We start from the raw sequence: 24,701 nt of genomic DNA, 5'->3' as shown, positions 1-24,701 counted from the left end.
GAGGCAATGGCATGGACCTGGAATATGCTTGATATGCAAAAGGGATGTCAAGAACAATAACCATATTTTTCTCCAATGTCCATATACTGTACAGATATGGAAAAAAAATTCAATAATCAAAAATAAAATATATAATAAAATAAAAATTGAATATAAGTTGTTTGGTTTATTTAATTAAAAGTATAATAAAACATCAATAATCTCACTCCTTGTCTATACTGATAAAAATATTTCAAAATTAAAAGTTAAAAAAAGAATATATACCTTTTATAAAACAATTAAAAAGAAAAAAAAAATTTATAGTAAAACATTTTATGCAATCTCGCTATTTTATACCCAAATAAATTTTAATCCATTTTATACATTTAAAAATACATCATAACCAATAAAATATTACAAATAATATATATATATATTCTGCAAATGTTAACATTTTATTCAAATTTCATATTTTAAAAAAAATCACTTTAATATATTTAATCCTGGTTAGTTTTTACTAAATCTGTAATTAAAATGAATGTATACACATTCATATAAATATTTTAATAATAATTTTAAATTTACCTACCTTTCAATTCCAATTCTAAAAACTAAGTTGGGTAGCAAAATTTTCCAACTAATGAATTGATTCATATTAATAACCTTTTTAATACATTTTAGTCATGGTTTTTCAATATAGGTTAACTTGAACGTTAAGAACCATGTTTGATTACTCAATAATAACAATTTTGTTTTCTTAAATTTAGATAAAAAACTGACAATCGCTTCATCTTAAATGATTAATGTAGTCGTATTTAGTAATGGACTAATCCATTCTCAATATCGTAATCGAATTGGGACATTTTAAGATTTTCTTTCGTCTTGATTGTGGGAGCAATTTTAACATGTAATTTCCAAGAGGCGTTGTAATTTGGGAAGTGTCTTTCTCATTTCTTCGTCCAAAGCCATCTAATTATCCAGATAGTCGTTGCAGTTGCCATTGCCATGGTCGAAACTAAAAAAACAATCAACTTTCTAACTCACATGAAATTCATAATTAAAATTTTGAAGGTTGTGTTTTTCGGCTTGTGGACAAACCACATTCTTGAGTGTTTCAATTATTTTCTAGTAAATTGTAACAATTATATTCTATCAGAAAAAAGGGATACATGGTTTTTCATATAAATTTTTTGGGGTGAAATTTTTATTAGCGCACACATAAGAACTTCAAATCTTACTCATAAATTCCCATAGAAATACTTCAAATCTTACTCATAAATCCTCATAGAAATTCCATTACCTAGCTCTAAGAAGCCTCAGAGCAAAGTGTTCATCCAAGCAGAGAACTCCCTATATAACCAACTACAGATCCTGCGATCCTAGAATTAACTCTCAAGATAGGACCCATATTTTTCTTTTTTCCCCTTTCTCCATCGAACATCAATCCAACCCACTCTATTAACCAACCCAACTGCAGATGAATTAGTAGCCTGATTGCCATGAAATAGTTCCAATGCCATGGAATCATCCTTGTTTTTCATTTCCTTGTCAGTATCATAAAGATTTGATTCATGGGCCCTTCTCTATCCACTTGTTGCAGTGACAAAAATGGTTTCATCTCTTCCCTACTCGTTCTTTGGATGGTTGACCCCTGCTAGAAAATGAGATGGTGTCCTTGGAGGCGCTGGCTTCCCTAAAACTATTTCTAGATGCTACAAATTGTCTACTTTTTTTACCAACAGATACTTGATATCCTTGTCCTTCCTTAGGTTCTCTCCAAACATGATTTGAGTTTCTGGACAATGACCAAGAAGAAGCTCCTTTCGAAAAGGTACATACATTCTAAACGTGACAAGCCTGTTGGCAATTCCTGAATCAAAAAGTTGTGTTTACATAGTCCAAAGGTTGAGAAAACACATTTCCCATCCACTGGAGCTCTATTTTATCAGACAAACCTTTATGGAGATCAAATTCATCACATATGCAGATATAGGTGAAAATTTCTTTTGATAACCTATCATCATCTATTTTAATGAAACCACCAATTAAGTTACCCACTTTTTCTAAGAGCTTCAGATGGGTAAAGTGAATGGGAAAGTTCGACAACCTTATCCATGTCGGAGTAAACAATGATGGCAGAGTGAGAGGATTAAAGCCTGGGAACCACCTCTTCGCTGAAATACTAGCACATCCCCAAAACCATGGACCTTGGTCAAGGGTTCTCTGCTTTTCCTCATGATGTTTGAAGACCACCACAAAAAATCCCTTTGAACAAAATATCAACTCCAAATTTTGAGTCCAATTCTGATAGACCTAGTCTCCTAGGGAAGGGGATGGGGGCCAAAATATGTTGAAACGACATATAATTTCCTTCTTTATGACTTCAATATCCTTAAAATTAGTATCAACATTGGTCACTTCAAGGCATGGTGTGTCCATAGAATGTTCAAGCATAAAGCTCGAGCTTGAATGATCCTTGACAGGTGGAGAGATGAAGCTGGGTTCAAGGATATCCTTAAAATACATGGTCCTAGGAGCAGATGGTCCCCCCTTTTGATCCATGCAACGAGGGATATTGAGACCTCAATGATGATACCATAGACTCTTAGAATGTAATCCTCTCTAAGTATCCTACCTTTGAAAAGAAGCCTTGCAAAGAAACTGTAATTCCTATACATTCCTAAATTTTGGCAACAAGCATTGCTACCATGTTAGTTGCCAATATTGTAATATAAAGGGTACCTCGAGAAAGAGGTTTTACAAATATTAAGAAGTGGGGAGGGTCTCAAAACCAAAGATCTTTGATTTACAAATTTTTTCTGCCAACTAGAGCTCCATAGGAGCGCCTTTGGGCATAGGAAGTGAGGGACACATGAAGGAATACTCTCCTTGTCTCATTGATGCATATTGTTAAAAATATCTTACGTGGCACCATCGATGCCCCACCTATCTTGATTAGGAAATTCTAAAAGCAATTTGTGAGAAACCAGACTACTTGTAGAATTGGAGTGCACTTGAGTATATTTGACAACCATTTTGCAGATGCTTCCATACCCTAAATGAATAGGTTGTTCACGCATTTCCACAAACCATTGAATGAATTTTGTTGTTAACGTATGATCTTTATCCACTGCATCCCCATCAATAGGGTGACTAGGGTCTAAACCTCATTCTGACACATCTTCTTTGACACACCAAGGAACGACATTCTTTGCCTCTACAATAAGTTTCCATTAATGAAGATAAAAGCGTGGTAACCCAAGCTAATCCTATATCCAAGCAGAAAATGCCAAAGTTCAGGCAAAGAGTCATTTCCAAGCCCGTCGTTAAAGGGAATTTGGGCCTTATTCAGTTGTAGCCACCAACGTCCTTCAACTTTAGCACAATTTTAACCACCTCGAGTTCCAATTATGGCATTTGGATCTATCGTGGCAACACGAGACCGTGTGTGGTGAACACTGAAAACCTTAGGAGTTTTCAATTAGTAGTTATTGGCAGAGTTACATAGATCGACGAACTTAGTATTTACTCTTTTTTTCTTCCTCTTCCATAGTAATCTTACCCAATTTTTTGTTTTCTTTGCAACCAAAATCTTCATTCTTTCATTTTCAATAAAACATATTTACAAAGATAGAAAGATAAAAATCATAATTTTTGAATTTAGGGTTTATCCTTTTTTCTTTCATCTTTTTTAGAAGAGTTTTAGAAATCTTGTCATTATAAGATATTAATCAATAATTATGTTGATAGGTATATTTGTTAGATGAATGGTAAGGATTTAACCTCCACATAATATTCTAAAATAGTTTTAGTAATATACATAAATCAAAGGTTGAGATTTATTTCTAAAGTAATTATATCTTTTTTTCCTTTTTAATTAAATTGATTAATTAAAAAAAATATCATATAAACCAGTGTCATCTGAATTGGGTTATGATTTTTATCATGTGGTATTGATAAGTCATGGTATTGACCCATGATATTGTACCAAATCCTATTTATAAATTAAGAATATCTATGATAAAATTGTAAATTCAAACTACAAGTTGTGATATACTAAAACAATTGTTTTGAATCTACTCTACTCATCAGTACATGCAAAATTTGATCCATGAAATTGCGAAGAATAAAAGGATGAATTTCAATCACACATAAAATAATAATTTTTTGGGGAAAGCCTTGGCTAAAAACCCCTGCTATTTATATATTTCATTAACCAGAAGATCTGAGAAAAAAATACAATGCTTGTTCAACTTGAACAATCTTTGCACATGTACAATATCACTCATTACTTCACAAACCAGCGCAAGACAATACTTAGCCAAATATCCTATTTGCCAAGCTCCTACTTCCTTGTGCTGTTCCCTTTGGAATTGGCCCATAGTTAATTTCGAAATTTCTTACTCATATCTGCGCAATCCTTCCATAGGTCATCCTTTGATTGCATGCACCATCGATTTAATTTAGATGATTTTACAACTGATAGTACACTGTCCCTGTACTCTAATATTAACTGGGTCTTTCTTAGAACTGACATGCTTGAGTTATTTATGATCGTTGCATGTGAATTAAATCCAAATTAATTCACTTGACCTCTCACTAGCTCCTCTATTAGTTAGAACTAGTTTAATTGAATTTAACTGAGTTAAACTAAATTAAATAATTACACCTCAATAATAACTCAACCTAGTCCCCTAAAATTTAGGGATCACTCTACATGACTCTAGATAGACTCCAAACTCAAATTCACTGAACCAACTAAGTCAACATAAATTAGTTAAATGTTACAAGTTGCTAGAGAATAGAATTACAATTTAATTCCTAATTTAATTCAAGGACAAATTTTTAGGATTTTCTTGATGCCATATTTGACATTTCTTGTTGCTATTTTCGACACTCCCTCTCAACAAGAAAATAATTCAACTCTATCCCAATCCGGTACCTTTAGAATGTTTGGCATGCAACATTTGTCATTATTTTTGTTGCTACTACAACATCTGCAGCCAAAAAACATCCAAACAAAATAAATTGAATCAACTATGTCTGCAACTCTCTACTGGGAAAGTTGTGTTGCTGTTGACTTCACTACTGAACCTCCTACTCTATTTTAAACTCTGATCTACACTTCCTTATTATATAAATGACACTGATCCTCCTGCTACTGAATACTATGGCCCCCCTGTAGAAACATAATGATCCATTAGAAAAAAAAAACACCTCAATGGACCCTCCCTAATTTCTGAAACTCTTGGACTAAGGTTTCATATCACCCCACCTCTCAGTTGGAGGTATGGATGCATGTGCTACCTCTGCCCACTTGGCTCAAAATTTGCCCCTACTAGAGGTCTCTTCTTGAGTGGATGTCTCCACTCGGTCTCCATTATGCTTCTCCAATTGTGGTAGCTCCACAACTTGTTGAGGCTATTTGTGAGGCTGCATGTTGAGAGGTAATTTATGCTCCCTCTAAACCACCAAGTCTCTAACCTTTTACTTGCGCCTCAAGGCTTTGCATGCATCTTGTACCTCAAGAGCATGTAGGTTCTTGACTCACACATTGATATGTTTCACCTGTCCCATGACAATGTGTCTAAGGAAAACCTTTCCATTACAAAAAAACACATTGTAGTCGTGGTCTTCCAATTCCATGATGGAAACAAGATTCTTCTTTTGTCCTAGAACATACATCACATCTGTGAGTCTGAGAGGGGAGCCTAAATCCCTATTAAAAGTAACAATACCGATGTTGGTCATGCTATACCTCCCACCATCTCCAAACTCTATGTTTTCCTTGAGGTCTTTCTCCTTCATGTCATTGACAAGATATATATTCCCTGTCATATGGAATGAGGCATTGCTGTCGAGATACCACATGCTTCCAATTATAGTGCTTTCTATGCATGCAATGAGATTGAAGTCAAGTTCAAATTGTGAAGCTAGAGCTTCACATACAACTGCTACTACAGGCTCCTTCTTGCTTGCTTTCTTCTGTAGGCATTTCATGGCATAGTGCCTGAACTCGTGACAGTGAAAACACTTGATGTTCGAGAAGCCCTTCTTCTTTCTTCCCTCCTCTCCTTAGGAATTAATTTCCTTGGATTTGTTTTCTTTGTTGAATAATGAAAATTCCTCTTCCACTTATTTGGATGAGGTCCCATCTCTGGTGTTTTGTCAAATCACTTCTTGTACCAAGTTGGACCACAATCGCTCCCACTTTGGTAGCTTCTCCCTCTCATTAATTGAGTCTTGGTAGCTGTCCCAGCTCTTGGGAAGTCTTAGAAGTTCTAGGCTCACAAGATCGCTTTCCACAATAGTAACACCGACACTTCCAAGCTCATCTCGACATTGGGTGAACTTGGTCAAGTACTTCAACATTGTATCACCCTTCTCCATCTTGATCTTTCTAAGATTTTCCTTCAGTTCCAGCTTCCTCTGGTCACTGCTATTTTGAAACATGTCCATCAATGTCTTACACATTCCAAATGGAGTTTCCTTACCATGGAGATTCTTGAACACCTTATACGATAATCCTTCTCACCTTTGCCAGACACTTTCTCCAGTCTTCTATATCTTTAGTATCAGATGTTGGAGGCTTTGGGATATTGTGATCTATGAATTCCTTCAGCCTATTTTCTTCTAACATTGCCTCCATTCTGTCCTGCCAAGGTATGTAATTCAAGCTACCCTTAAGTGTATACTCAAGTCTCAATATGTAGAATGACATCCTGTTGGCTCTAAAGTATGAAACTGCAAATTCGATTTCACCTGCATAATAAAATCATAGTATCGTCTTCTATAGTGATTTCAACTCCGATACCATGTATAAATGTCTAGAAATCTAGCTCTGATACCATGTAGATTTTTATTGTAGATTCAAACTGCAGATTGTGATATGATAAAACAATTGACTTGAATCTACTCTCCTCATCAACGGAAACAAAAATTGATCGATGAATTCACGAAGCAGAAAAGAAGAATTTCAATCACACATAACACAATACTTTTCTAGGGAAAGCCTTAGCCAAATACCCTGCTATATGTATATGGCACGAGGGTGAATGGATGAAGAGAGATTTGGCTCAGCCATTCTATCGACAGGTGGAACGTGGTAGCCCCATCCCGGGTTTGGATTGTGCATCATCAATATGAGGTTCTTTCTCCTTGTATTTATATGTGTATTATATTGGTTTATATGTGGATCACATGGCTATGATTTAAATAGTATTTCCATTTGTATTATGTTGCTTATGTATGTGTCTTATGACAGTGGCTATGTATGGATCTCATCATCTTCTTACTTGTAAATGAATGGATAATGTATCTATGACATAATAGATGATACTGCAGCAAATGATATGAGGCAATAATGGTTCTTAGCGATTCTCAGATACGTATGAGACCCCTATGCTTAAATATGTTGTTTACACATGTAGATTACATATTTGTGATATGTTTGACGAAACGCATGTCATGGCTAGTAGGGGTCTGGTTAAGGACTTGTTCAAGTATTTACTTTTGCATCATTGTTTCCTTGTTATCTTACAGTTCTGAAGGTGTCATTCAATTTTGGGTAGTGACTTGGGCTCTGGGCCTGAAAAAGTGGCTCAAATCTCGGGGGTGATGGCATGACACTGAGCAAAATAGTCCCTGGACGCTAGCATGCCTTGCCATGAGAGTGTCCAAAGCCTCCTGGACATTGTCAGGCCTGTATGAGAGCATCCAGAGGTCAAGTGGTCAAAAAATTCAGTGGGACCCAGGGGCTAGCTATTTGAGTGGTTAGAATGGTTCCTAGGAGTCTTGTAGTTGATGTGGAAGGTTTGTATGTTGTGTTTCTGTCGATTCCACTTCCTTAAGGTCACATAGGATGTTGAATATAATCATAGTAGCCTCTCGTCACATGTTTACCCCAATTGGCCGATTACTTGGGTAGATGTGGGAGGACCGTGTTACATTGGAAATTTCTGTAAAGTTTAGAGTAGAGCAATGCTATGTTTTTTAGACATCATGGGCTGATTTTCTTCATTAAAAAGCTAAATTATTTTCAATATATTTACTTAAAAATAATATTTTATATTGAATTAAAACATAAATTTACACATACACATTAATCTTTTTAATGATATTATAGTTTCATTTTATATATTTACACAAAACATGTTAAGAATTGTGATGATTGTGTGCCTTTAGAAGGGGCATACATAGAGACCCTAAAATGATAGTGATAGCGATTACCAATTCCTTTATATATTCAATAAATAAAATAATTATAATATGTATTTGCTTGCAATATAACTTATAATTATATGTTTTATCAATTCCTACAAATCAAGTTATTATATATATCTTAACAATTTAAAGAAAACTTATTTCATTTTGTTGCATAACATAATACTGAACACATATTTGTGTGATACTGATCATTTTTCCATAGGTTATCATTGTTTCCTTCTACTTTCTGCATTAGAATAATTTGTTTTCTATAAGGTAGAATTGTATCTCTAGCTAAATTAATCATGTTAACCTTTTTTGTCTTGAAGACTCATATTGATTCTCACCTAGTGCATTAGTCTAAGGTTCAAATCACATTGCAAGAATGGTTTCGCTAGATATCTAGATGCTTATCATGCATTTTTTGTGAAGTTTTTATGAAATCCAATATATAATCTTTGCAAAAATACACACACACTGGAGTTCATTTGTTAGACATTTTTGTAAAGTTTTGAATAGAGCAATGTTATGCTTTTAAGATGATGTGGGATCCTTTTCTTCATGAACAAGCTAAATTATTTTTAATATATATATATATATATCTATATATATATATATATATATATATATATTGTATTGCCTCACAAACCCATAAAATCTAGATACATTAGTCAACCATCCATCTTAACCATGTTTGCCAGTAGGTGATCCCAATCTACCTAGTTAGAAACCATATATTTTAGACCACCTACCTTTGGAACAATTCGTCCAAAATTCTAATAGTTTTAACAATCTTAGCAAAATTAAAGTATTTATTTCCAAGTTCATAAAAAAAACCTAAAATCAAACATTATGCAACTTAGTAGTCTAATGAAGTAACAAGTGTTAGGTCTTTGGAAGTTGAGCCCAAAGGTGTTGAGGTAGTAGGGACAAATTGGATGTGTGGATCAATATGTTCCAACCTAGTATTTATTCTTCCAAGGCACACCCATGGATTTCTCGGAACCCGTTTAACATCGTCAATTGTGGAAAAGATGTTATATTTATCATCATTCTTCTTTGTAAAGACCCTACGTGGTAGGGTTTTCATTTGTAAATATGAATAAAGAGCACCACAATAGTTCTTCCTCATACCTCTACTATGACCAAGATCAAGAATCGATTGACCAACATCTCCCATAATCTCAAGATTGGACAAAACATGTTTTTCTTTGGCAGCTAAATTTTCAAATTTCATTTTTGGCCTTAGGGGGGATAATTAAATGCAAAGTTGCAGCAACCTCCTACTCTGAATGTTGGGATCTATTCCATCGCTGGGAGCCATGACCTACTTTCCCCTCAAACTAGCTTCTCATCCTTTGTCTATACATAGTGACTAACAAACTAGGTGACTTGGCTCCTGCACTGGCTGGGTTTTAATCAAAGGCTAAGTGATAGAGGGAAAAAATGACTGGGTTAAGAGTGAGATGGATTTGAGGAAAAAAAAAAACAAGCCAAAGAGCATATAACACATAAGGAAACTCACCATTAGATGGAATGACAACACAAAAAAATGCAAGGGAATTTAGAATTCAAGGGCAAGCTAGTGCAACATAAGGGTAAGGTATCACTGCTAGTATTACACAACAGAACCACTCTTAAACCACCCACCCACCATGAAACACGTTATCAAAACCTCTAAAATTACTAAACATATCTTCTGTTAATGCAACATTGTAAAACCATGTAGGAAGACAACAATACCGGCACCAAAACCCAAATTGCACACATACTTTTAATTTATAATGATAAATGAAATGATTTAGATTTACCTTGAGGCTCATGGTTACTCAATTCCAAGAGTGTAGAGTTGAAGAAGACCCATGTGTGATAGTTGAGGGGGTGTCCAAGAACCACAAGCTCGAAATCTCCTTAAACACGAGCTTTGTAAAACCACCACTAATTTCTTCTCCTAGCCACCATCTCTCATATTTTCCCTATATTTGGTTCTCCCTAACCTCTCTGTAAGGATGGAAATATATCTCCGACCATATGGAAAAATCCACCAAGAATTTACAGCATGCACAGACCCATTGCCCCCATGACCAGAAGACTAGACCAAATTTTCTAGGAGGTTTAGTTATTTCAACTAAGCTATGCTCCCCCTCTAAACATGCTTACCCTTATTCCTCCTACACATACCGTGAACCATGGAAAATTTAAGATAATCTAGTCACATGCTTATCTATGCATGTTGGCAACCACGCCACCCCCATCATTTCAGGCATATGTATCCTTGTGGTGTCCAACACAATCCCCAAACCCATCCTCCTCGATTAGCAACACCATCAGGGAACCTTATCTCATGTTAGCAATCCCCTTTGAGACAGAGAATTTATTTGTTTCCAAAATATGTTACAGATTCTTGTGCCAATATTCTTGGGTTTCTGGACGCAAACTTGTATCAAAATTTATTCCTCTTTGAATGCATCTCACATTGGCCAAGAAATTGACAGTTTAATTACCAGTTCTCTGGATATGTGACATGGTAACATAATTGAGTGATAGAAGTAAAATATAATTTGATAAATTAGATTAATAAGCCTCTAACTCTTGGATAATTTTTCTATAGGAGCACCCTAAATTAACTTTTGAGTGGTCCTAATAACCAATTGAGAGTCTCCTTCAATTTCAAGCTTGGAGTATCCCACCATGATTTCCAACTTGAGATCCTTTTCTAAAGGAGGCACTCAACTTCATTGTTTCTTGTTGTATAAAAATCTCCTTCATATATCCTTAGTTCTTTATGTTTCATGTCTCATAATAGACCTCCATGTCCAGGTAGTCTAGGATTACCTTTCGAAGCTTCATTAATGTTGAGGTTTACAAATCCCTCAGGAGGGGGAAAATAAGATGTGGGTTGTGAAGTCAGTGGGGAAGGACACTTCCATGAATGAGGAGATATCATAGAGAGATATAAATCAAGCTTGCTTAAAATATTTCTTCTTGGGATTTATTCTTCTTATCATCTAGGTACTAGGTCTCTACTAAGATGGTTTCTCATATTTTTTCTCTAATAATGTGCCAATCTTTGTCTTCATTTACTTGCTTATTCTTAAAGATCCATCTATTTTTTTTCTTTCCAAACAACTCACATGAAAAATCCAATTGTTAACAATTGTGCTTTGTACTTTATCACCAAACTAGGGAATACATTCGTTCGTCATTGATCCATCATTTCTATCATGTTATGATGATATTTTTTTGAGTGGCTAGAAAGTTCCAAAACCCTCTACCATATTGACTTAGAGAACTGGAACTTATTTAATGAATGCTCCATTATTTATTCTTATTTCTTACACATGGGGTAGAAATATGGACCTTCAAATCCTTTTCTTTGGATGTGATCCCATTTTAAAATATTTCCTCGTTCCATCATCCAAAAAAATTGTCCAACCTTGGCCCACAATTGATTGTTCCATATTATTTTCCAAAGATGTTCACAAGGAAAAGTCTGATGTCCAACAAGAAAAGTGTAAGCTTCCTTCAAGGAAAACATGTTTCTTGACTGATAACCTAAATGTATAGTGTTTGGCTCTCTATCATTAGGGATTTTTTGGTTTTGTAGCTCCTAATCAAGGGTGTGTCCTTTGATCTTAGGGGGAGGATTCATCCAATCTTCCTATTTTTTCCAAGGCTGCAATTAAGTATCTTTAGTCTCCACATTCCAGAGATCAACAACCTTATAGAACCATTGCTCTATTATGAACAGTTGTAGCTCTATCATATCATTCCATAGAGTTATTCTTGACATATGTTGCTTGGAATCTAATGAAAAATTAGCAATTCTCCCATTTCTTACCTCCCAAAAGGTGTGAAACTTAATCAGGCTCCAGTTACTTTGAGAAATATTCCATATACAAGAGCCTAAAGGATACCTCTCAGTTCTCAAATTCTCATAAAGAGAGTGAAAATTCCCATACTTTCTATTCCATATTTGTTTTCGTATATTTTCCCCCATGGAGCCATCGCCACTAGAGTTTCACTCCAAGGGATTTTTTTAACGTCTCTAGGTCCCATAGGCCTAGACCACCCTCTAATTTAGGAGTAAAGAGGTGTTGTCAAGTTACCAATGCCCATTTCTTGACATTTTTTTCTCACCTCCGTAGAAAGTTCCAAAAAAAGGTACTAATAGAGTTATATCAGGTTACCGATGCCCATTTCTTGACATTTTTTTCCAACCTCCATAGAAAGTTCCAAAAAAAAGGTATTAATAGAGTTATATATTTATTTAGGATCTGCTAATACTAAAAGTTATTACATAGGAATAGATTGAAGCACAAATTTAAGCAAGACTAAATGACCAACCATATTAAGGGATCTAAAAACCCATATTTCCAACATGTTCGAGATATTCTATAACACATGTTTCCAACAAGATATTCTCAACTAGTTTGATACCATTGCAACTCCTACTTATTTCGCTAGGGGCCTATTAATTTGCAATTCAAGGAACTGGACAAGATGACCTTGAACCATAGGGTTAGTTTTGAGAAATAAAACACTTGATTTTTCCCCATTTATTAGAGTTCCCGATACTTCCACGGAATTAGAGAAAGTGGATTTTAAATATCTAGCTTCTTAAACAGAGGCTTGACAAATGTGTAAGATGTCATCAACAAATTGTTGGTGAGAAATAGGCAGGTCCTTACCACAAGGTCAAATCCCTTGAAGAAATCTTTGATGGCCATCTACTTTGAGGTATCTCCCTAGGCCTTTGACAACCATAATGAAAAGGAAGGGGGGGATAGGATTAGCTTTATGCAAACTGTGTGATGGATTGAAAGTCTTAGAGGGTGATCCATTCATAAGGATGGGATATGAAGGGGAAGGTATCATATATTTCATTAATGGGACTCGTGGAAATGACAAACCAAAAGCATCAAGCACTTAGAAGATATTCCCAACTAATTTTTTCATAAGCTTTAGAAATTCCTAGCTTAATTAGCATCATAGGTTTTTTAAATTTCTTCAAAGAGTGTATAACCTTATGAGCAGTCACAATGCCATCAAGAATCTAGTGACCCTCAATGAACCCTGTTTGTTCTCGGGATATGATGTTATTTAACAATGGTTAAGGCATTTATTCATAATAGAAGAAATACTTTTTTAAATAGCATTTCACAAAGCTATAGGGTGGAAACCACTCAGGTCTTCCAATTTTCCAGATTTAGGGATCAAAGGAATGAAAATAGTGTCAAGACTCGACCATATCTTTTGAGTTTGACGAGATTATTCAACCAAATCATGGACTTTTAGACCTATAAATTTCCAGCAGGCCTGAAATAAATATTTAGTAAATTCATCCAGCCTTGGCACTTTATTATGTGGAATATCCATGATTATCTATTCCAATTTTGAATAGGTTATTTCCCTCATTAAAGCTTCATTATGATCTTGATGGATTAAGTGTGGAATATCGACCATTATTCTTTGAATGGACTCCCTTCTATTTGGAGTAAGATTCATAAGAATATCATGGAAATATGAAACTAGTTCATTTTCAATGTACTCATGCTACAACATGCATTGTCCCTCTTTATATTTGACAAAGAAAATATTTTTTTGATGTTGATGCTTGATCATAGTCTTGTGAAAGAATTTTTAGTTGCGCTCACCTTCACTCAACCATTGCACTCTATATTTCTGTCTCCATAAATCCTTCTCCTATTTTTGTCTCTATTCAATTTTATTTATTAATTTATCCTTTTCTAGGATTAATGCCTCTGTTCTACCCTCTATGATAATTTGTTGTTGAACTAGTTGCATTCAAGCTTCCATTTCTTGTTTATCTAGTAGTATATGCCCAAACTCCTTATTGTTCCAATTTTTTATTTTCTTCTTAAATTCTTTTAGTTTGAGTTGGAAGTTATGCATGAGATTTCTCCCCTATACATCTATCTCCCCCCACCAAGTTTGAGCATTATTTCTAAATTCTAGATCCTTCAACCAAAGACTCCCAAAGAAAAATGGGTGGTTATTAAGGGCAATTTTAAATCTACTTCTTAAATATAATGGGCCACTATTTATACCCTAAATAGGGTAAGAGTGCAACCTCCACAAATATGTCTCTACTCATCAAAGCTTCTGAAACTAAGAACCTCTCGAGGAAACTCACTATTTGGTGTATGTATCCTCTACAATTATTCCATGTAAAGATCCCATTGATTGTTTCCATATTAACCACCCATAGATAATGGATTAGTTTTCTGAATAGATGAGCCTCTAGATCTAGTCTTCTGAGACCCCCTCTTTTTTTTTGCAATGATTTAATCAGGTCAAATTCACCCATTTTAATCCATAGCTCATTAGTGTGTAGTTGCCTTGTTTCCAAGAGGTTTGATAAGAAAGCCACCTTCTCTACTAATAGTTGGGGTCAATAGTTTTTCATCAATACCACAACCTCCTTGGATCCAATATATCAAAAGCTCCTAAAGAGAATCCTTGAATAATCAATCCCATCCATAAAGGAAATTTCTAAGGGATTCGATAGGGATGGCTATGCCTCTAGTGCTTCCATTTACATCTAAATCCATAGCCTCACACCCTTTTCCATAGGGTCTTGCAATATCTCTTACCCTCTCACCATAGATTTTAGCCTCCTACGAGATTATAATTTTTGGGTGTTCCTTATTTACTTGTTCCTTACGATACCTTTGCTTACTTATATTGTTGAAGTCTGTTAAATTCCATATCATGATATTCATTTAAGAAATTTTTTTGAGGGGGAAACCTCCAAAAGCATGATCATTTTCCTAGTATTTATGAGATGCTCATCGATTATTTGGATCAATTCTTAAATGGTCTTCTTTCCATGTTTCCTATTACTTTTTGTAACCTAGTTTTTGTCAGAGTCTCACTGGGAATGTGTACCTAAATCTACATGTGCCTTCCCTTGATCTCTACAACCTAAGTGACCTTGGCTTTATAGTTTTTGAAAGATCTCTTCAAATTGAATTTTTTGTTATCGGGGATAAATCTATAATCTAGGTATTTCCATTCTGCCAACATCTTGGTTAATATCTATTCCTCATTACTGATATTTTCCTGTAATTACTCCGTGTCCATTTTTTGCTTCTCTCCTCGCAAAATTTCCTCCTGATCTAATTTTTCGAGTGGGTCCTCTTGGACCTTCCTCTTGGGTGTGACTTTTGCCTAAGGTGGGTCAACTTTTGGGTTTAGATCCATCATATAATTTGGGAGTTTTGGATCCTCCCCATCTGTGGACAGTATTGCATAATGATTTCATTTTGGATTTGCCTTTGTCCTAGCTTGAGCGGGTTGACTTTTGGGGGATTTTTGCTTGTAATTGACTTTTTGAGAACCCTCTGCATCCTCCTTGTTGCTACATCTTCGATTTTAGTGGAAAATCTTGGAATGGATGTCCATGTTCATGGCATCTTCCACACCGGAACAACACATGCTTATAATCCAACGATTATCGCTAAACCTCATTGTGGTATTCAAGTTCTATATATTCAAGTAAGGGTTACATTACATTCATATAAACACAAATCCTTGAATATGAAGTATAACATCCTAGCTTGGTTGTATTTGCAATTTTCACAAAACTACTCACATAATTTCCTATTCCCTTTCAGATATTTAGATAATAGAAATAACATAATTTCCAATTCCCTTTCAGATATTTAGATCATAGAAATAAGCGGGAAGAGAGAACAATATAACCCAAACTAGAATTTCCATAAAATTTTCCAGGGGTTATAATACTCCTCCTAACTTGTAGTGTAAAATCTTGCACTGTTAAAAAAAATAAAGGTCATTTTCAAAAAATTTCTTTCCTCCATATTTGAAAATATTGTTGTGAAGAATCCTCGAGCCCCATATTCAACTTCAATGTGATCCTTTTGCTACAACTTGATTTGAATACATTTGACTATATCCCACTCCATCGGCCATGAGTGCATGATTTTTCATGCAGTCGCGGTATCCTTCCAATTTATTGTTGGGAATCACATACTATGGATTTGCTGCAACATTCAGTGAGCATCTTCCCTTCAGACAAGTTTTCCATTTTGCCGAAAGCACAGGGGGTTTTGCTTGTGCCTTCTCCATTTGAATATTGTTGTGTATCCCCAGTTACCACAGTGTTGAAAGAAAAGACTGCTCCCGTCCTCGCTAGTGCAGATAAAGTAGAAAATCACCTCCCTATGATGAAAGAAAGGATTGGTGAGTTGATTGGTTGATTAAACAGTTTTGTAAAGCAAAACCCTAACACTAAAAACCCGTACATGTACAACTATTTCCTATGTAGTTAAAAATAATATTTTATATATTTACATAAAGCATATATTTAAATGTACAATTCTTTCATATGAACTTAAAAATAATATTTTATTTATTTAGATGAATCATATATTTACACACAATGTATTAAAAAATGTAAGGATATAATATATTCATTTGACAAAGAAGACGAAGTTAAGTTTTTTGTTTTGACAAAGAAGAATTTAAAATTTATTACCAGAGTATTCAATTATTGAATAAAATGAAAATTCAAGGCATCAGTACCACCATTTGTTATCAGGAAATCTAGTGTCTATGCAGAGCTACTAGTCCCACTAAGACGGGTAGCTATCTTAGAAACAAACAGATTAAACTTACTTTCGTTTTCCTTTATGAGAAGTAGATAGCAGAGGATTAAAGAATACCATCCTCAGTCTTTCGCTTGGTTCTTTGCTTATTCATTCTCCTCACTGACAGGTCTTTGCCACTTCTCTCTTTATCACTCTGCTTCAAAGAGTACCTGTAAAGTCAAAGAAGCATAATACCTTCAAAGTGCAGAGATCTACAATCATAAACAACATAGGACCAGATATATATTGACCACACAAATGCATATACTATCAGACATACAAGAATGTGGAGGAAAACTTGAATAGCTTTATTGATATAAAGATTAGAAGAGAGGATTACAACCCATTGATCTGACCCAGCGTCATCCTCCCAGCATGAAAGCCCTTCTTCACCTCATGAAAAGCTTAGATCACCCAACACTATGATATTCCACCAGGAAAACAATAGCACTTCCTTACAAGATACAAAATTCCAGCCTCTGGATCTCTGGGATGAGGGATCCATATATAGATGATCGCAGGGAGGTGAGTCAGCTTCTAGTATTTTTATTAGTGCCTTCTCTCTGATATTTCTTGATTCCACTTGGAGATTGATGATCTCTTACTCATCCTTGGGCAAATTCAGAGAGGCAAGTGTCACAGGAGAAGTTTCTGGAAGATTCCATGATCATCCACCTCGCAAACTGTCTCTGCCATTTGTCCATTCTCACCCATTGCACCCTACATAAGGGCTTTCCAGTATGCATCGCACCTTTTACACTGGGCAGGTGAGATGCATCGCACCCTTAGCACTGAGCAACCTGTATGGTCCAGTTTTGACTAGTTTTGAGTAGTTTTGAAACAACAGTTTTAGGGACTCAGAAGCCCTTAGTTTATGGACATATATGATTGGGGTTGCAGTGCCCAAAAATGTCTATAACAGTTGCCCCATAAAGCATGAGGTTGTTAATCTTTTGATGTCAGGTGAAATGCTTTATCATGAGGATCCGAGGTTTTTCGAACTGGAAGGCGACCTGTAATAAGATACAATACAATACATTATCTTCATAACATTTTCATGATCTTGCTGAGGCGGGCATTCCCATGCTTAGCTTCATAAATTCATTTTTATGTACATAGGATAGATAACCGTCTGTGTGGCAGACTGATGATTTTGATAGAGCCATCATCCTTTGATTCAAATGATCATCTGTGCAACAATGATGTACATTTGATGTCTTTATTTTCCTAAATATATCGCAGGTCGGATGGATGAAACTAGATCCAGGGTCTTCGAAACTCATCCAATCTTCGCTCGAAGTACAAGTAGATCCGTGTGAAAAATGTTCTGGAGTCGAACATGGAAAGACATCGCCTGATTACCAGCCAATGATGTAAGCTGTTAACAGGTGCGAGAGGAATCACCGATAATGATGATGACCCTCAAGGTACAACAGTACAATTCGCGTGGTGTGAAAATGGGATTTGGCATTGAACACCATGCAAAATCTCTCGGTCGAAGGTCATTGATGTAAACCTGTCGCCGAAAGTGAGAAACTTGCCATTGGGGCATGCAAGCTTCAAAGTACTGAAAGGGTTGTTCCTAGGTCGACTTCTTGGATAATGAGCTGATGTCGACAAGAAGTGACCCGTCGTAGGAGGGCCTTAACGAATCCCACATCTACGACACAGAACGGAGCAAATGACTTTTGGAGGTGAAAACGATTTGATGATATAGGGTTCAGGGTGGTGGTCATGAAAGAATGAAGTATAAAGGTATTGTAGCGGATGAGACACAAAATGGGTTGTTGAATTCTCTGGTCGACTTCTCTTGAACATATCGGTGACACTTGAAATGGATTGGTAGCGTTAACCCCAAAGATGGATGGTATGGTGGACCAATGGTAATATGACCGGTGAATGGAATAACCCAACCCGACTCAAACATGGAGTGAAAGTGTCATGTTTAAGAGCGACTTTGCTACCAATAAAGTTTCTTCAAGTTTTCTTCCCAATTTTTCCTTAGTCATTGTTGACCAGTACCTCTTTATTTTTATCAAGCTTGAGGAGGATAACATATGCTTGTTCTATAATTTTCCCTTCAGGCAAACCTGTCACTATGTTTTAATGAGCCTAGCAACAGTGAAACTCGTTCTTGTCTATATGGACAAGTTTGTCGCTATTGGTTTTAACGAGTTTAACGACAAAGATAACTCGGTCCTTTTTCAATTTTAAAGAGTCTAAAAAGGGACGTAAAGGAAACTCCAATAATCCTTTTTCGTCATATAATCCCTTATGTCCGAAAAAGTATAAAATAATATGAAAGGGATGAATTTTCAATAATTTTAACGAGCCGAACAAAACAAGTGCTTGATCTTTTTGTGTAATAATCCCTCAAGTCCAAAAAGATTAAAATCTAGAGGACGGATAGCACTCTTGGTAGCTTTAACGAGCTGGAGAGGCCAACTGCTCAGCAATCTTTTCATATTTTACAAGTCAGACGAAAAGAGCTTAAAGGAGACTCGTTTTTCGAGGAATGAGTGATAATTTTAGGTAGTAGCTGATTCCAGGTAAGGTTTGGAATTTTCCAATCACGACAGTGTCACAAGGATGGCTACCAGAATCACTCTTCACAGCTGTTCCTCAAAAAGGGGTAAACAATCAAATGGAGATGAATGATCGGCTATAACATAGTGGAGGTGATGATGAGAATACGACCAAGGCTCAAGAGCTGATGATAATGCATTCACAATGGTTATTTACCAGAAATTGGTTCATTTTTTAATGAGCTTAAACTCTGGGGGAAATATTTTCTCATTGCTTAGGTTTAATTTTTAACGAGCTTGAACTTCACATAAAAGCTACTCGTGCCAGTGGTATAATAAGGACATCTCATCGGTAGATTCCATTTTTATGGAGCTTGCACCTTTCGAAGCTTTGCTCCGTATCCTTTCTTTATGTAAGTCAGGAACGACCAATTCTACAAGTTTAAAGGGTTTGAGAATCTACAAACTAAGAAAATAAATGGTCGCTCTTCACTTGCACACAAAAAGGTTTGCATGCCCCCAGGAATAGTGGAGTAGAATTTTGAGGTTACCCCTCAATTTGCAAACAAAACATTTGACTTGTCAGGAAAGGCCTACCTATTATAGGTTACCCCTAAAATTGCAAACAAAACATTTGTTTTATCAAGAAAGGCATACCTTCTAACGGAGGTACCTTATCCAGTCTAATCCCATTTTCCTATATGGACGGGTGTCAGACTAGTCATATATCCTTCACAGAAACCTGCCCTATACATAGAGTTTTCTTGCCGAAGCAGACCAGGGTGCATGCCCCCTGGGTTTCAGTCATGACTCCTAAATTACTCACGTTCTTCAGGTGGACGGACTGGAGATTGATGAGACATTCTTTGCATGAGAAGACCATTTAGGGATGGTATTTGACTATTTGCCATGTGTGAGCCGAGGAACGAAAGCTGGTCTACGAGTTGGACCATTCTGCCTTCATGCAGAAAACACATTACTCGAAAGAGTGAGGAGACAATGGATCCCATGCAATAAATATAGTCACGCCCAAGGAGTGGATTGTAATCTAAAGGCCCTTGGACTACCATTACGTTCATTTACACGGTTTTCCTTTTCAAAGTTATAGGCACATTTGGAAGGATCCCTAACGGTCGACTGGTTCCTTTATCGAAGCCTGTCATATTTCTCATCTCAGGCATAAGTGATGGTGAACCAAGTGCTTTCCAAGCAGTCGAGGAAATGATACTCACAGAAGCCCCTTCATCTATGATAGTACCGACCCTGACCATTCTGTAAGCTTGTACAATGCTTCAGAATGGTACATTAGATGGTAGACGGGGTCTACCTAGTAGATTCCAATCAAAGGAAACCACTAAGTTGCTTGGAGGTGGGACCGAATAGACGGCCAAATATGACTCTGGCGAACTTCCTTCCTACAGTAAAGGAATGGGTAGATTGCCCCCATGTTCATCGAAGTCTGTGTTTACGAAAAGAATTTGAATGGTGTCATTCTCATTCTCTTCGGTGATTGTATCATCTGAAGATGGACCTTGCGAAGACAAGACCGGGTCGACTGCCGCCTCAACCTTTTGACTTTCATCTAGTATGGATTTAGTGGGTTTATCTTCAATGATAGATGCTTCGATTGACCACAAATTTGTGTAGGTCAGATTTTCAACTAGCCATGGACTCAGCAAGAGTTTCTTGTATCCAGGAGGAAGCCGCAGCGGTGAAGCGGGACAGTTATCCAAGACTCTTTTTGCTTCATCTAGGAAGGGACAATGATGGACGATGTGATCACCTTCACACAGTTTACAAGGAAATTTACATTTCCTTTTCTGTCCAAATGCTTCGCTTTCACTAGTTGATGGTGTACTTTCAACATGATTTTCAAAGGTTGATGACATCGGATTGTGCAAATGAGGAGACTAGTCCCTTAAGATCTGAGGGATACAAGGACAATCTCGAAGATTGTGGTATCCTTTGCAAATGACACATGGAGATTTAGGCTTGGATGGTGTAGTGTGTGGATTTGCGCTAGACGATGCATAGTTACCCCTTTTTCCCTTTGGCTCCTTCTTCTTCTTTTCCTTCTTCTCCTTCCCCTTCTTCTCCTTCTTAGTTACTTGATTTTTTGCTTTACCAACTTCATCAAGCAAAGAGGAAGGAGGAGAGGGAGAAGCAGACAAAGTAGAAGGTTGAGGGGTAACTCTAGTATCATCTAGCTACTTATTTGATTGTTCAGGAATCATGGTATTCTAAACGACGGAGGTCGAGAAGAGCCATATTGGCAAGCCAATCGTCAATCTTGGAGGTGACAATGTGGCCATATGAGGTGCACCAACATCTCCCCAAGAGGAGAAAGGACTAGGATTTCCTCCAAGGGGAAATCCTTGGTTGGTGCACCCCATTTTCTCAACCTAAGACCAATGAGGGAACAGTGATGTTACTCCAATTAAAATAAATTTTAGATGCTTTAACACAACTTGTTTTTCCAATTTTTAAGAGTCGAGAACAAACAAAAGATGACTCTAGTTGCCTTCGATTTTTAATGAGCTTGAAGTGACAAGTGCTCAAATGGACCTTTTCCTTTAAGGAGTCTAAAAAGGAATGAAAGAGACTACCCTGGAAATCTAGATAGAGGGATTACCAAACCAGTCGCAAAACTGTAGAATACTTTTTACAGTACGGCAGTCAATCTTCTCGAATGCTCTGTTCAGTGCATTGTGATCGATAGGGCGATAGACATGGCTTCCTACGGATAAAGGATATAGCCTATTGTGGTCCCCAATATATACTCGACGATACGTGGGAGCACAAGTCTGTATTGGCACTTTTTGTCTCAAAGAAGAGGAATCACCCAACCAACAATGAAAGCGATAGTTATCAGGCTTTACGATGCCAGAATACGTCTCTAGCCTAGACTTCTAAATGTTGTGAATTAGGTTCCAAAGTGTTTTTATGTTCATTGAATTTATTTTACAGTTGATCTTTCTTAAGAAATTTTCCTTTCAGGTTCACCGCGTGATGTAGATATACAATTCCTAAAATGCAATCTAAGATGATAAACAATCGTTTAATCTTCTTTTTGCAATGAAAATCCTAGCTACTAGAGAAAGAGAGATGATATTCTTTCAACATAGAGCAGAGAGCGCACACTAGATGCACTGTCCTAAATCAAACCAACAAGTAGTCTAACTGTAAATGCACATGCATATATTTGTTTTCAACCTTCTTAATGTGTCAATGACATAAAGAATGCTAAGTACAAATCTGAATTATCTTTTCAAAGTGACAGTACTAACAAATTTCTCTTCAAAAACGAAAGGAAGATAACGACAACACTTTACGACTTTGAATTGAAAACTGCTTTTGACACTTGAAAAACTACTAATTCAAATAAAATATAAGAGTAACTGTATAATCGACCATCAAGAATGATAGAATTCTTTCTTTGACTGAAAACGACACTTGCGACACTTCCAAATCAAAAGACGACAGTTTGATTACGCTACTTTTTGTAAAAGAGAACTATAAATGGCACACAATACATAAAAACATTCACAATTCTTTGTACTATGTAGGCGTAATCATGCAAAGGAAGGGAGTTTCCATAGTGGTATACTGATCACAGACAGAAAACTCTTGAATAGAGCTGAAGAGAGTGAAGAAAAACCAAAGTCTGAAGGCAAAATTAGCCTTTTCTAATCATCGCACCTGTAACACAGGGAAATTGGGATGCATCCCACCTACTGCACATGGGAGGTGCAATACATACTGGTTTCCTTGAAGAGAGGGTGTGATGGTACCAGCACGAGACTTTAACTTGGTTCTTGATCACAGTTTGCAGCTCAGTTCAGGGATTTAGGCTGAGCAAGTGATAGTCAGTAAATAGAAATCATAGGGGCTGATCTAAGGAGGTTACTAGAGGCACCACTAGGGCAATTAGGATGTTTGCAAGTCGATTGCTTAGTTTATAAACAAAACCCGGAGATAGGCTGAAGCAGCATTGATCTACTTTTCACTTGCATAGCAAATGCAGTTCGAAGGCTAGCTGGCTTAACTTCAGGCTCCGTCTCTAAGTTTATAAAGAAAACAAGTATAAACAAGCAAACAAGCTATTCACTCTCCAGTGGAGTCGCCATTTTGTTATTGGGAAATCTAGTGTCTATGCAGAGCTGCTAGTCCCACTAAGACGGGTAGATATCTCAGAAACAAACAGATTAAAGTTACCTTCATTTTCCTTTATGAGAAGTAGATAGGAGAGGATCGAAGAATACCAACCTCAGTCTTTCACTTGGTTCTTTGCTTATTCCTTCTCCTCACCAACAAGTCTTTTCTGCTTCTCCCTTGATCACTCCGCTTCAAAGAGTACCTATAAAGTCAAAGTATCATAATACCTTCAAAATGCAGAGATCTACAATCATAAACAATATAGGACTAGATATATATTGATCACACAAATGCATATACTATCAGACATACAAGAATGTGGTGGAAAACTTGAATAGCTTTATTGATATAAAGATTAGAAGAGAGGATTACAACCGATTGATCTGACCCAATGTCATCCTCCGAGCATGAAAGCCCTTCTTCACGTCATGAAAAGCTTAAATCACCCAACACTATGATATTCCACCAGGAAACCAACAACACTTCCTTACAAGATACAAAATTCTAGCCTCTGGATCTCTGGGATGAGGGATCCATATATAGATTATTGCAGGGAGGAGAGTCAGCTTCTGGGATTTTGATTAGTGTCTTCTCTCTGATAGTTCTTGATTCCACTTGGAGATTGATGATCTCTTACTCATCCCTGGGCGAATTCAGAGAGGCAAGTGTCATAGGAGAAGTTTCTGGAAGATTCCATGATCATCCACCTCGCAATCTGTCTCTGCCATTTGTCCATTCTCGCCCATCGCACCCTATAGAAGGGCTTTCTAGTATGCATCGCACCTTTTACACTGGGTAGGTGAGATGCATCACACCCTTATCACTGAGAAACCTGTATGGTCTAGTTTTGACCAGTTCTGAGCAGTTTCCTGTGGAGAACTTCTGGGAGATGATGTAATCCACTGACCTTGTTCCTTTAGGGCATGAAACAACACTTTTAGGGACTCATAAGCCCTTGGTTTATTGACATATATGATTGGGGTTGCAATGCCCAAAAATGTCTATAACACCATTGAACCGTTATCAAGACTCTTCAACCTTTGAAGATGGTTGTGAATCTTTGTTCATAGAGATTTCTCCGACTGAATAGCTGGTCGGTTCAGTGCATAACATGAGAAAAATCTGTGGTTGATTTTCATTGTCGATTACGGATTCTCGGAATACTCCGGAATCTCCCATCTACGGTGATCGATGGGATGGA

This window comes from Pinus tabuliformis, chromosome 5_2, assembly GCF_031772625.1.
Source record: "Pinus tabuliformis cultivar Carrire ecotype Pingquan chromosome 5_2, CPIR1, whole genome shotgun sequence".
NCBI lineage: Eukaryota > Viridiplantae > Streptophyta > Pinopsida > Pinales > Pinaceae > Pinus > Pinus tabuliformis.
Note: the sequence above shows the minus strand (reverse complement) of the source record.